Source organism: Nomascus leucogenys, chromosome 1a (assembly GCF_006542625.1).
Source record: "Nomascus leucogenys isolate Asia chromosome 1a, Asia_NLE_v1, whole genome shotgun sequence".
In the NCBI taxonomy this organism is placed as follows: Eukaryota; Metazoa; Chordata; class Mammalia; order Primates; family Hylobatidae; genus Nomascus; species Nomascus leucogenys.
Genome location: NC_044381.1, coordinates 46,489,582 through 46,500,710, shown reverse-complemented (window position 1 = coordinate 46,500,710; position 11,129 = coordinate 46,489,582). Strand labels below are relative to the sequence as shown.

General features: G+C 41.9%; 1 long non-coding RNA gene across 1 annotated transcript in view; it reads right to left on the bottom strand.

Moving 5' to 3' along the window:
* Nucleotides 1-4,334: 4,334 nt before the first annotated feature.
* Nucleotides 4,335-11,129, bottom strand: part of LOC115835580 — a 106,550-nt gene continuing 99,755 nt past the window's right edge. Inside the window, exon 5 of the long non-coding RNA XR_004030625.1 lies at nucleotides 4,335-4,671. This is a non-coding gene — a long non-coding RNA (uncharacterized LOC115835580). The remainder of the gene's footprint in view (nucleotides 4,672-11,129) is intronic.

Below are 11,129 nucleotides of genomic sequence, written 5' to 3'. Positions count from 1 at the left end.
CATTTAAGGAAATTTGCTGCACACATTTATCTTGTTTTGGTGCTGCTGTTGTTGTTTTGGTTGTTAAAATCATAGTTTCTCACACAGGAACTGAAAAAATAATGACTAATTGCAACTTGTGTTACAACATATTGTTCCCCCAGGTTAGTGCATGTTGAGCAAAGGTATGTGGCCAAGTTTTATTTGGGCTAGAAGAATCCAAGCCCTCCACATAACCAAGAGAGAAGCCGCCGTGTGACCCAAACGAATGTAGGAGCAACAAACTTACAAGGCTTCACCTTCAGCTATTTCTCCCTCTCTTTGCAGAAGAAGGAAGCCAGAACCAAGTTAGAATCAATTTGTCTACCTTGTACAATATAAAGATAATGGTAATTAAGAACATTATTAAAGAGGAGATATCCAAAGTGTCAGGAAAAAAAAAGCACCTAATAGATTTTTTGAGCATTTCTATTCCTACCTTATATTTGCTATGAATTTCCATCACTCCTCTTCATAGTGACATCTAAATGCTTCCATCACAAAAACTATATTTGTTTCTTGTAAAATATCTTTTACCTCTGGATTCTTCAGAATTACGGCATGCAATGTGCTCATAAACACTATCTGATCTCTTCCAAACACAGTTGATCTCTCCTGTAAAACATGCATGACCAAAACTTATTTTGCTGGGAAGCCATTCTGTTAACACAAACTCTCTTCTCAGACATTGCACCTTGAATTTGAGGACAACTTCAGGAGCTAATATGGTTTGGACATGTGTCCCCTCCAAACCCCATGTTGATATGTGACCTCCAATGTCGGAAGTTGGCCTGACAGGTGGTGTTTCAGTCATAGGAGTAGATCCCTCATGAATTTCTTGGTACTGTCCTTGTGGTAATGAGTGAGTCCTCACTCTATTAGTTCACAGGGGAGCTGGTTGTTTAAAAGAGTCTGACACCCCTCCTCTCTCTCTCTTGCTTCCTCTCCCTCTCTCTCTCCCTCATCATGTGATGTGCCTGCTGCCCCTTTTCCTTCTTCTATGAGAAAAATCTTCCTAAGGTCTCACCAGAAGCTCAATAGATACTGGGGCCAGACTTGCACAACCTGAAGAACTGTGAGTCAAATCAACCTCTTTTCTTTATAAATTACCCACTCTCAGGTATTCTTTACAGCAATGCAAAAATGGACTCCACCGGAACTTTTTTGGAGATCCTATCAGATGAGTACTTCCCAAGCTGTTTAACTAGGGTAATCATATAATTTAATGCCTAAACAAATACTTGAAGAATAAAAGGGGTACTATAAATAATTATTCCTGAACAACAGGTATAAACTGGGACACATGGGCATATGGTCGCTGTGCCCCATAACATTTTCCCACTCTATTTTCTGTTATCCATGATCCCTTATCATCTAGGAGATTTGGAAAGCCTCTACTTCTTGCTATTTATTTTGAGAAAAAATTAATTATGTTGAATATACTTTTCTACTCTGTGAACACTCCTCCAGAGACATCACTGTTTCTCCCATGAGGAGGTACATGTGTCCCCACTGAATCTCATCAACTGAAAATCACTCTACTGGGCAGAAATTTGCCTGTTCTTTGGCATTCTAGCAGGTAAATATGCTGCTGTAGAGAAGAGAGGAGGTCATACTATGTCTCTGCCCTGTTGAGCATGAGTTGTTCATAGAGTAAAAGGTCACTTTAGGGCAGAGAATTTAAAAGATGGCTTCACTGCAAACATAGAGTCCAAACTGAATCTAGAAAAATTTCAAATATTTGGAAGGTTTCAATGAGTTCACACTCAACGACTGACCATCAGACAAATCCATCACTGCTGTCCTAGGCCTAGTTACTAAGTCAGCTACACCAAGTCTAATGGAAATATAATCAAGGCTAGTAAAAATGTCCTACGTAATGTGGGAGACAACTGCACTTCAATTACTTGGTTATTTGAAAAGGCAGAGATAAAAAGGCATTTATGTGATAGAATAGGAATAATATTTCCACAGTGCAGCCCTGGGAGAAATAAAGGGTCAAACACCACCATGTCCATGAGTCTGGTCTTGTCTGGAGCTGTCACTGACAGGGCATGGAGTCACAGGACTGCTCCGTTTTGCTATGCATCATGCCCTGGAATGGATGGAATGGAGTTGTCCTAGATAGAGTTGCCTTTGGCAAAGGGGAAAAAATGCATATGCAATGGTGTGCTCCAACAGTTTAGTAAGAGAGATTGCTCTGCTGCAGAGCCCTTAACAAGATATACCAAAGTTGTTAATATTCATTTAACAGAATGGAACTGGCAGGTGATGGAGAGATTTTAGTGACCCACAGCACACAGGATGGAAGCTCTAAGTCATTGACCTGAGGGTGCTGAAGAAGCCATTTAAACAGTTTCTAGTCTACTCATTCATCTTTGATCATAATATTGCCAAATAAATGATCATCCTAATCACCTCTATTCTAGAATCAGCAGCTTTCAGTGTTGTGTTGGATAACTGAACCTGGTCACAATTTTTGTCTGAACACCATTTCTGGAACATACTTCATCATAAGAATAATGTATGATGGTTGAGGAGGAGAAAAGAGGTAAGGCAGTTGGGCTTTCAGGAAGCCCCAGAACTTGGAGAGAGGGCAGGTGGCCATGTAAGAGAAAAGTATTTTCTATCCTAAAAACAACCACCAGGGCCCAGGGGACACTCAGAAGCACTGGCAACCTGCATTTGGAAAACCTCAATGGAAAACCTCAGGGCCACTTTTCAGGTGTTGGAAAGGCAGGGAAGTTGATCGCTTGGAGGCTTCCCTGTCAGCCATGTCTACAGATGCCTCTGAAATTTACAAGAGAAGATCCAGTTTGGCTAATGTTCCTTTTGGAGCAGTATCTTGGAGTGTTCTTTCATCTACAGCAAGTGAACAGACAGGAGCGTAGAGTTTCCACTAATGAGGCATCTTCATCCTCCTCCATTCCCCTCTTACGAATGAGGTCAGGAAGGAAAACTATTCCCCACCACAACATTAAGTTACCACTGCTGGATGCTTCCATTTTATCGTTCGTCATCCACAACCAGTCTCCACGGGGTAAAATCAGCAAGAGACTCCACATGATGTGTTCCCTTGCCTGCAAGTGGCCACATTAATAACCTTTTGAAGGGCTTTTTTCATTTCCACTTTCTGGGAGGAATTTTTTTAACCACTCAAGCCTTGGGGTCTGTTTAAACAAGAAATTGTTTTACACTCCTGAATGATGCATTCCTCTCCAGCTATTTCTACATAACTTCCAGGATATGAAAACCACCCAAGGCTTTCCAACATGGCTGCTTTCTTTCCTCTCATAAACAAACTCAGCAGTAATCATGCCATTGTGGTCACTCTGGGGCTTTGCATTGCTTCAGCTTTTTCCCTCGGTCTTTTGTTCTGCCAGACACTGATTATGACATTTCACCCGAATCTGGAAAGCAGGAATGCACTCTTCTGCTGGTCTCTGGCCTTTAACCTTTTCCTTTGTCCTCCATGAATATATGAGGCCAACAGGAGGGATCTAGGCTCAGTATGATAGGCTCAATAATGGCTTACTGAGATGTCAGGTTCTAATCCCTGGAAGCTGTAAATGTCACCTTCTAAGGAAAATGGCTCTTTGCGGATGTGGATTAAGCAAAGAGTTATACGTGGGAAGATCATCTTGGATTACCTGCATGGGCCCTAAATGCAATCCCATGTACCTTATAAGAGGGAGGGAGGGAGAAATTTGATACAGACAGAAAAGGAGGAGATAATGAGGCCATGGAGGCACAGAGTGGAGTGATGTTGCCACAAGCCCAGGAATGCTGGCAGCCTCTAGAACCTGGGAGAGGCACAGAGCAGATTCGCTCCTAGAGCCTTCAGAGGGACCAAGGTCCTGCCAACATCTCAATTCTAGTTCAGTGAAACTGATTTTGGACTTCTTGTCTCCAGAACTGAAAGAGAATGAATTCCTGTTGTTTTCAGCCACTTTAGTTATTACAGTAGCCACAGGAAACTAAAATGCTTGACCACCTGCATCTGACCTTCAACATCTCCAGCTGTGTGCATCACTGCTGCAGAGTTGAGAGCATCCCAGCACACACCTCCTACGGCATTCCTGAGGAGGTGCTGATGCTTTTCCTTCCTCAACTGATCCAGAGATCTAACAATCTTCTGTGGCATTCTGATGTTTTGAGAGCAAACATGAGGAAACAAAAGCCCCAAAAGAATATTCAAACATGACTTTTTGAGACAGGGTCTCACTCCAACAAGGCTCACTGCAGCCTCAACCTCCTGGGCTCAACAGATTCTCCTGCCTCAGCCCACCAAGTAGCTGGGACCACAGTTGCACCTTATGACACCTGGCTAATTTTTTGTACTTTTTGCAGAAATGGAGTTTCACCATGTTGCCCAGGCTGGTCTTGAACTCCTGAGCTCAAGCGATCCACCGGCCTCGGCCTCCCAAAGTGCTGGGATTGTAAGCATAAGCCACTGCACCCAGCCAGAACATGACTTTCTAAGCTCCACTGTAGGCTCCCAGTAAAACATCCTTGCATCGAGCTCCCGTCTTCTTATTGAAGCTGAAATGTTACACAAAATGTCTTCAAGCGACTAAACAGTCATCAAGATTTTAATTCATCTGTTTGGATTTGGACAAGTTACTTAATTTTTCTGGGCTTCAATTTCTTCATCTGAAAATGAAGAACATAAAACACATATCTCATTAAAAAGAGGGAAAAAAACTTATTTAGCAGTAGGCTATATCTGAAATTCATTAAATAAAATGCTTTTTCATAAGGATAAAAATTATCACCTAATGCTTTCTTCAATGACTTATGATTTTGACTTGATGAATTCAGATACACTGGGATTTTTCTCCCAGAACAATGTTTCTGAAAAAAAAAACAGGGCGGGGGGAGGGAGAAGACGAGAAATCTCCTAAGACAGCTAATGTAAAGAAACTTTAATTATTAGTTCAATAAGCACTATTTCAGTTTGGGTTTCACCATGATTTCCAAAGGGATTTTCAACTCAACCATGAAAACAACGTTCTAGATTAAAACTCAGGCAACAAGACTCGATTACAGGGAAAAAATAGTTATTTTTACAAAATCTTAAATAAGAAATGGCTTATTGAGTTTTAAATCTTAAGAAACCAAAGGGAAAGAGAGAATTTCCCTTTTATTTCTTTCTGGACTTAGCATTCCATGCAACTCTGTAAAGGGCAAAAGCTTTGTAATGCTCTTTCATGGTCTTAAATATGCGTCAGAGCTGCAGGGCATTTTAAAAATATCACTAATATAAGCCAGGTTGGAAAAAAAGTGATATTTTCTGGATTCTAAATTAAATTGGTTGCTGTCCAACATTTTTTGCATTAGGAGATGCCAGGGTGGGGGAAAGGACCATTAATCACTTTCTGCAGGTATTTGGAGTCCCCTGTGCACCCAGGGATGAAGAGTATCTTGGAAACAGCCTCCATGGACTCAGAGAGCACAGCTGTGGCCTCACACTTACCAGGAGGGCTGAATGGTGAGCCAGGAGGCTCGGGCCCCAGAACAAGATGGCCTGGATGCTAGGACAGGGTGACCGCTCACTCTTTGAACAGTACCTCTCTGGCCTTCTGCTTAGTGTCCTATAAAATGATGGAGTTGAATCAGAAAGTCCTAAAAGCTCCTTCAAGCTCAAATACTCTGACTTCCATAAAGGCCATGGAAAATCGGGGGGATTGAAGGGTTCATGTACACAGTCAGCACATCTGAGGACTAGCAAGTAAAGAGCTAATAAAGTGACCAGCTCTGGTTTAGGCAAGGCTCAAAAAAAGGGAGGGAGGGGGTAATGCTGCGTCTAGGGAGGAAACTCTCACCTCCTCAGGAAGGCATTTCCTGAAAACCCAGTAGAACTAGAGATCATAGACCACAGTGCTTCCATGCTGTCTGTCGGATTCCTGTTGGTTGATTTTTTTCACCGCACTCACTTACCTCTATCGAAGTTATCTTTTCTCTTAAACTATGTATTTGTTTATTATCTGTCCTGACTCACTAGATATGAGTTCTGGGAAGCCAGGAACTCCGTCACCACTGTGGAGAGAAAAGTCCCTGCCCCATGGTTGGAGCCCAATAAATATTTCTTGAATACATGAGTGAATGAATGATTGAATGAATCTACTCTGGCCTTTTGAAAATCTGTTCTCTTCACTGTAACAGGAGTGATCTTTTTAAAATGCAAACTTAATCGTATCATTTCCCAGTGTAGAACCAACAGTGGCCCTAAAGATAAAGACTAAATCTCTCATCCAAGCCGTCACTGGGCTCTGGCTACCCCGCTGATCCCTGTGGTTCCACTCACCTTCTCACACTCAGAAACCCAGCCTCTCTGGCCCAGGTGTATTTCTTCCCATGCACCATGCTAATCCCTTCATGTGGCCTCTGCGCACAGCATTCCCTCTATCAGGAACAGGGACCTGCTCCACCAAAAGCACCCAAAACCCGCTCCCAACCATCACCCAATAGACTCTCACTCTTCATATCTTAGCTCAGGAGTCTCTTCCTCAGAAGAAAGCCTGCTCTGACATGCACACAGCGTGCACATCCTGGAGACCCTCTTCTCCTTCTGTAAGTGTGCAGATGGTCACTTATTCATGTGATTATTTGCCTAATATCTGTCACCCTCACTTTGTTGTGAGATCTGAGAGAGCAGGGGCCAGTCTGTTTTGCTTACCCCAATGTTCTCAGGGCCCAACACAGTACCTGATGCACAGTAACATGCAATCAACATTTGCAGAACAAATGAATGCACAAACAAATGAACTACTAGCAGCTTCACATAGGGATAAAGCCAGAAGCTCTCAAATGTCTGTAAAATAATCTTAAATATTGTTTTTAAAACCCACTGTCCTGGGTAACAAGAGCAGACCCTTTCAAAACCGATCTCCTCAAACTACAAAGCCTCGCTCTTTTCGGCCAATTAATCATATCAGAGACCCCGGCAAGGAAGAACCCCCTAGATATAATCCCTCTGCACAACTGGAGCTCCCTGCTGCCCTGTCTCTTTCTTCTCACTCATTCCAACGAGAACGTTTTAATTTGGAAAAAATAATGAACCTCAAGAGGAAAAGAGAAATGGGGAGGGTGTCATTGAGGACCACGGAATGTGAGTCTGTGTCTGGTTACCATTTAGGGCCTAAGAGGAAACAACAACAAAAGCCATGAGCCAAGGCACTGGCAGTTGCGACTGCTCTTTGTTCTTTTTTTTTTTTTTTTTTTTTTTTTTTTGGAGACAGAGTTTTGCTCTGTCACCAGGCTGGAGTGTAATGGCGTGATCTCGGCTCACTGCAACCTCCGCCTCCTGGGTTCAAGCAATTCTCCTACCTCAGCCTCCAGAGTAGCTGGGTCTACAGGCACGTGCCACCATGCCCAGCTAATTTTTGTATTTTCAGTAGAGATGGGGCTTCACCATGTTGGCCAGGATGGTCTCATGATCCACCCGCCTCGGCCTCCCAAAGTGCTGGGATTACAGGCGTGAGCCACGGTGCCTAGCCTCTATTTTTAAAAAGAAAATTCCACAAAACGTGATTCTGGGGCTCTGAGCAAAAAATGTTTTCTGCATTATAGAGGATTTAAAGGAAGTGTTCTGCAAACTTCTGAACAACTCAAAGCATTTGCTATTAGGAGAGAAAAGACTGACTATGAGCTCTGAATTGAGAGACTAGAGGAAGGAGTATTTTTATCCAGGGGGAGATAAGATCACAAATGTCAATCCCCCAGTACACAAAGCTATTTAGAAGAGAATCTCTCCATACTCTCCAGAAAACAAAAGCAGGAGAATGATACCATAGCCATTCTGGCATAAAACGTGTAACTGATAACAAAAGAAAGTGCAGAGATACAGAGAAGGTGAAGGGACGAGTGTGTGCACAATGGAAAGAATCAAATGGCAAAAGCTTATCCAGGTGGCGCAGAGCCAGGAGCTGGAGACTAACATAATGCTGCCTGAGATAGGAGAAAAATGTAAACACAACCTCATAATCCACCCGTGTTTGCTCCAGCCCAGGAGAAAACATCCATAAATCTTGTCGAAATGTGATATATGGGAAACTGGGAAAATGGATCTAATCCAGATCTTATCCTGACTTATGTTCCAGAGCCAGGAAATGAAAAATGGAAGATGAAATATTGGTGAGCTGCTAGTTTTCTTCCATGTACACCCCTCTCATGCCCTCTCTGGAGGGGAATACCTGAGCTGCAGTTCTGATTCCTGTAGTAACTGGAATGGTCAGTTCAACCCCTCTGGGCTCTCATTTCCTCACGTGTAAAAGGGGGTGTGTTTCTTGTCCCTCCATGACCCATGAGGTCCCTAACATCTACCCGATAACAGTGTGTAGGAAAGAACCAGATACTGGACTCCCTTCACCCCGCCCCAGCTCTTCTACGGACCTTGGGCATGTGGCTCAACTCTTTCCAGACTCAGTTTACTCATACGAAAAATGGAGAGAACAATAGAGAACAATTTATTGTGGTTGACAGACGTTTAATAATGTGCTGAAAGCTATACAGTCAGGGCTCAGATTCGTGTCTCAGTGATGCCAATGACTTATCCTTTCCACTACAGAGCACTGCTTTCCAAGGAAGCACAGGCTGAAGTCAAGTTTTGTCTTCCTAAATGGCACTTGTTCATGATAATAATAAACCAGAGAAAGTCCTGGCACTTAAAAATGTTCAGCAAATATGAGCTACCATCATAATTACTCTTTACAATTGCAAGACCCTTGAGCCCCATGTCCTGATGAATAAAATAAGGAAAATGAATAACAATTTAATTCTTCACAAGCTAAAGTATCTGTACTTTTCCACCTCTCCCTGCCCAAAGCCTATCTTCTAAATGTTTGTTTCATGTCATGATTCACGAACAGTCTTAAATTGCTGCCCATTTGAAAGCCCAACTGACCGACTTCATGGAGCGGTAACTGGGAAAGATGGACTGAAATTCTTAAGGTCTGGCTTGGGTAAAATCCGTGCTTTCCTGTTGTAAATAATCCATTGACTTGAAATATTTTCAAGTACTTGGTCTCACATCTGTGGGACATATGATGGGGGCTAGAGTCACAAGGAAGTGAGCCCCATTTCATTTCAGTTTTTAGGGTCTCTGTGTACCAAAACCCATTCTGTTTCCTGGAGAAGTACAACTTTTTCCAGATGAAATTTCAAGGTTTCACTCCAGCTTCTAAACAGTGACTGTGTCAGCCAGACTCATCTCTAGCCCTTACATCTGGTATTGGATGAAAATCACCAAACCACTATGCCACTAAGACTGCAATTTGGATTCTTAAGTGGAACCTTGTGATGAAGCTCTGAAATTCACTCCTCCCTGGTTAGTGCCAATGAACTAAATAAATACGGCATTAGTCCTTTCAACACTCAGCCCATAAGCCATAACTCCATTCAGGGCAAACTCAGAGTCAAAGAACTGAACACCCAAAACTGTCCTGGCATATAGTAGATGCTTAATCAACATTTATTAGATGAAAGAATAAGAAACAAGACATAAATACAGGGAAATGATCATATATAGTACCAGGTACTTCACTGGTTCCCTTTGGTATGGTATTTTGCAGATTCTCCCTTGTTAACTTGAGACCTTCCTTATTTTATGGATCAGAAAACTGAGGCTTAGAAAGATACAATAATGAGTTTAGATTTACATTAAAACTCAAATATGCCAGATTTCAAAACCTCTACTCTTTGCACTAAATTACACCACTATCACCACCCCCAGAGAAAGTTCTACTAACAGCAGTTTTCACCTGCATGTAATGACAACTAAGCCAAACAAAAGGATGTTTCTTCTAGGCTTCCTTGATGCTATATAGGATTTATAAATAAATAGGTATGCCCCTCCTCAATGTTTAAAGTTAGAATTTTGCCAAAACTATTTTGTTCAAAACAAATGTTTTCATGCCAGACACTCGATTTTTGTTTTACCTCTAAGCAAAGCAATCTGAAAATTGAGTATTTTATCAGTTATGAATGGCGTTTTGACACCACATGACAGAATACACAAATAACAGTGGCTTAAAAGAAGTCTGGAGATGAGAAATTGATGACTGGCGTAGAATTTCTACAACGTCATCAGGATGCAGGCTCCTTCTATCCTTAGCTCGCAGTTTTCAAACTTATGCTGTCTTCATGGTCCCCAAATGGTTGCTGAAGAACCAACAATTACAATGGCCACTGCAGGCAATAGGAAGATAGAAGGCCAAGGGCAAAAGACTGCATGCCAGTTGAGATAATCCCCTTTGGAATTCCTTTCCCAGAAGCCCCACTCAGTTATTTCTGTTAACATCTCTGGCTGAAACTATACCACATGACTGCCTCTACTCAAAAGAGGAACTAGTAAATGTAGATATATGTGGTAGGTTAGTTGGCAATCCAACAAATATGATTCTGTTAGTAAAAAAAAAAAAAAAGAATAAAAGATAAGCAACTACCAAGTCTGACACAAATGCCTTAGATATTATTTAAATATCTATCCTTTAAAGATGTCATTAGTTCCATGAAACTAGACCCTTGGAGAGATTGCATGATGTGTAGAAGGTGAATCTTTGCTTCTGTGGAATATAACAAAGCCATATCACGAAAGTTATCCAGGTTAATGTGCAGGCCAGTGGCAGCATGGATGAGTTATCTAGGTTACTTTTTAAATCAATCTAAATAAAATTGAGGTATGATTTTATTGAGAATACTATAGCCAGGTACAAGGGTGCACACCTGTGGTCTCAGCTACTCAGGAGGCTGAGGTGCAAGGATCACTTGAGCTCAGAAGTTAGAGACCAGCCTGAGCAACATAGAAAGACCAAATCTAAGATTTTGTTTAAAGAATATTGATGAGCCATTAAATACCTTTGGCTTCAACGCCTCTAAACTGTTGATCTCTGAGGTTTAAATTTTATTCCATATTCTCCAATAAACCTAAAGGCATGTGTGCCTGATCTTATGGCTATAAGCAAAGCACCCTTATCTAAAGGAAGATGCTACCACACTAAGGAAAACCAAAGATTTCCCCTTCTCCTCCTGCAGGCCCATCTCAGGAAGCTGATGGAATGGACCCTGCCCAAGGTAAGAGGGTCTCAAAAAACTCAACACCTGTGTGATTG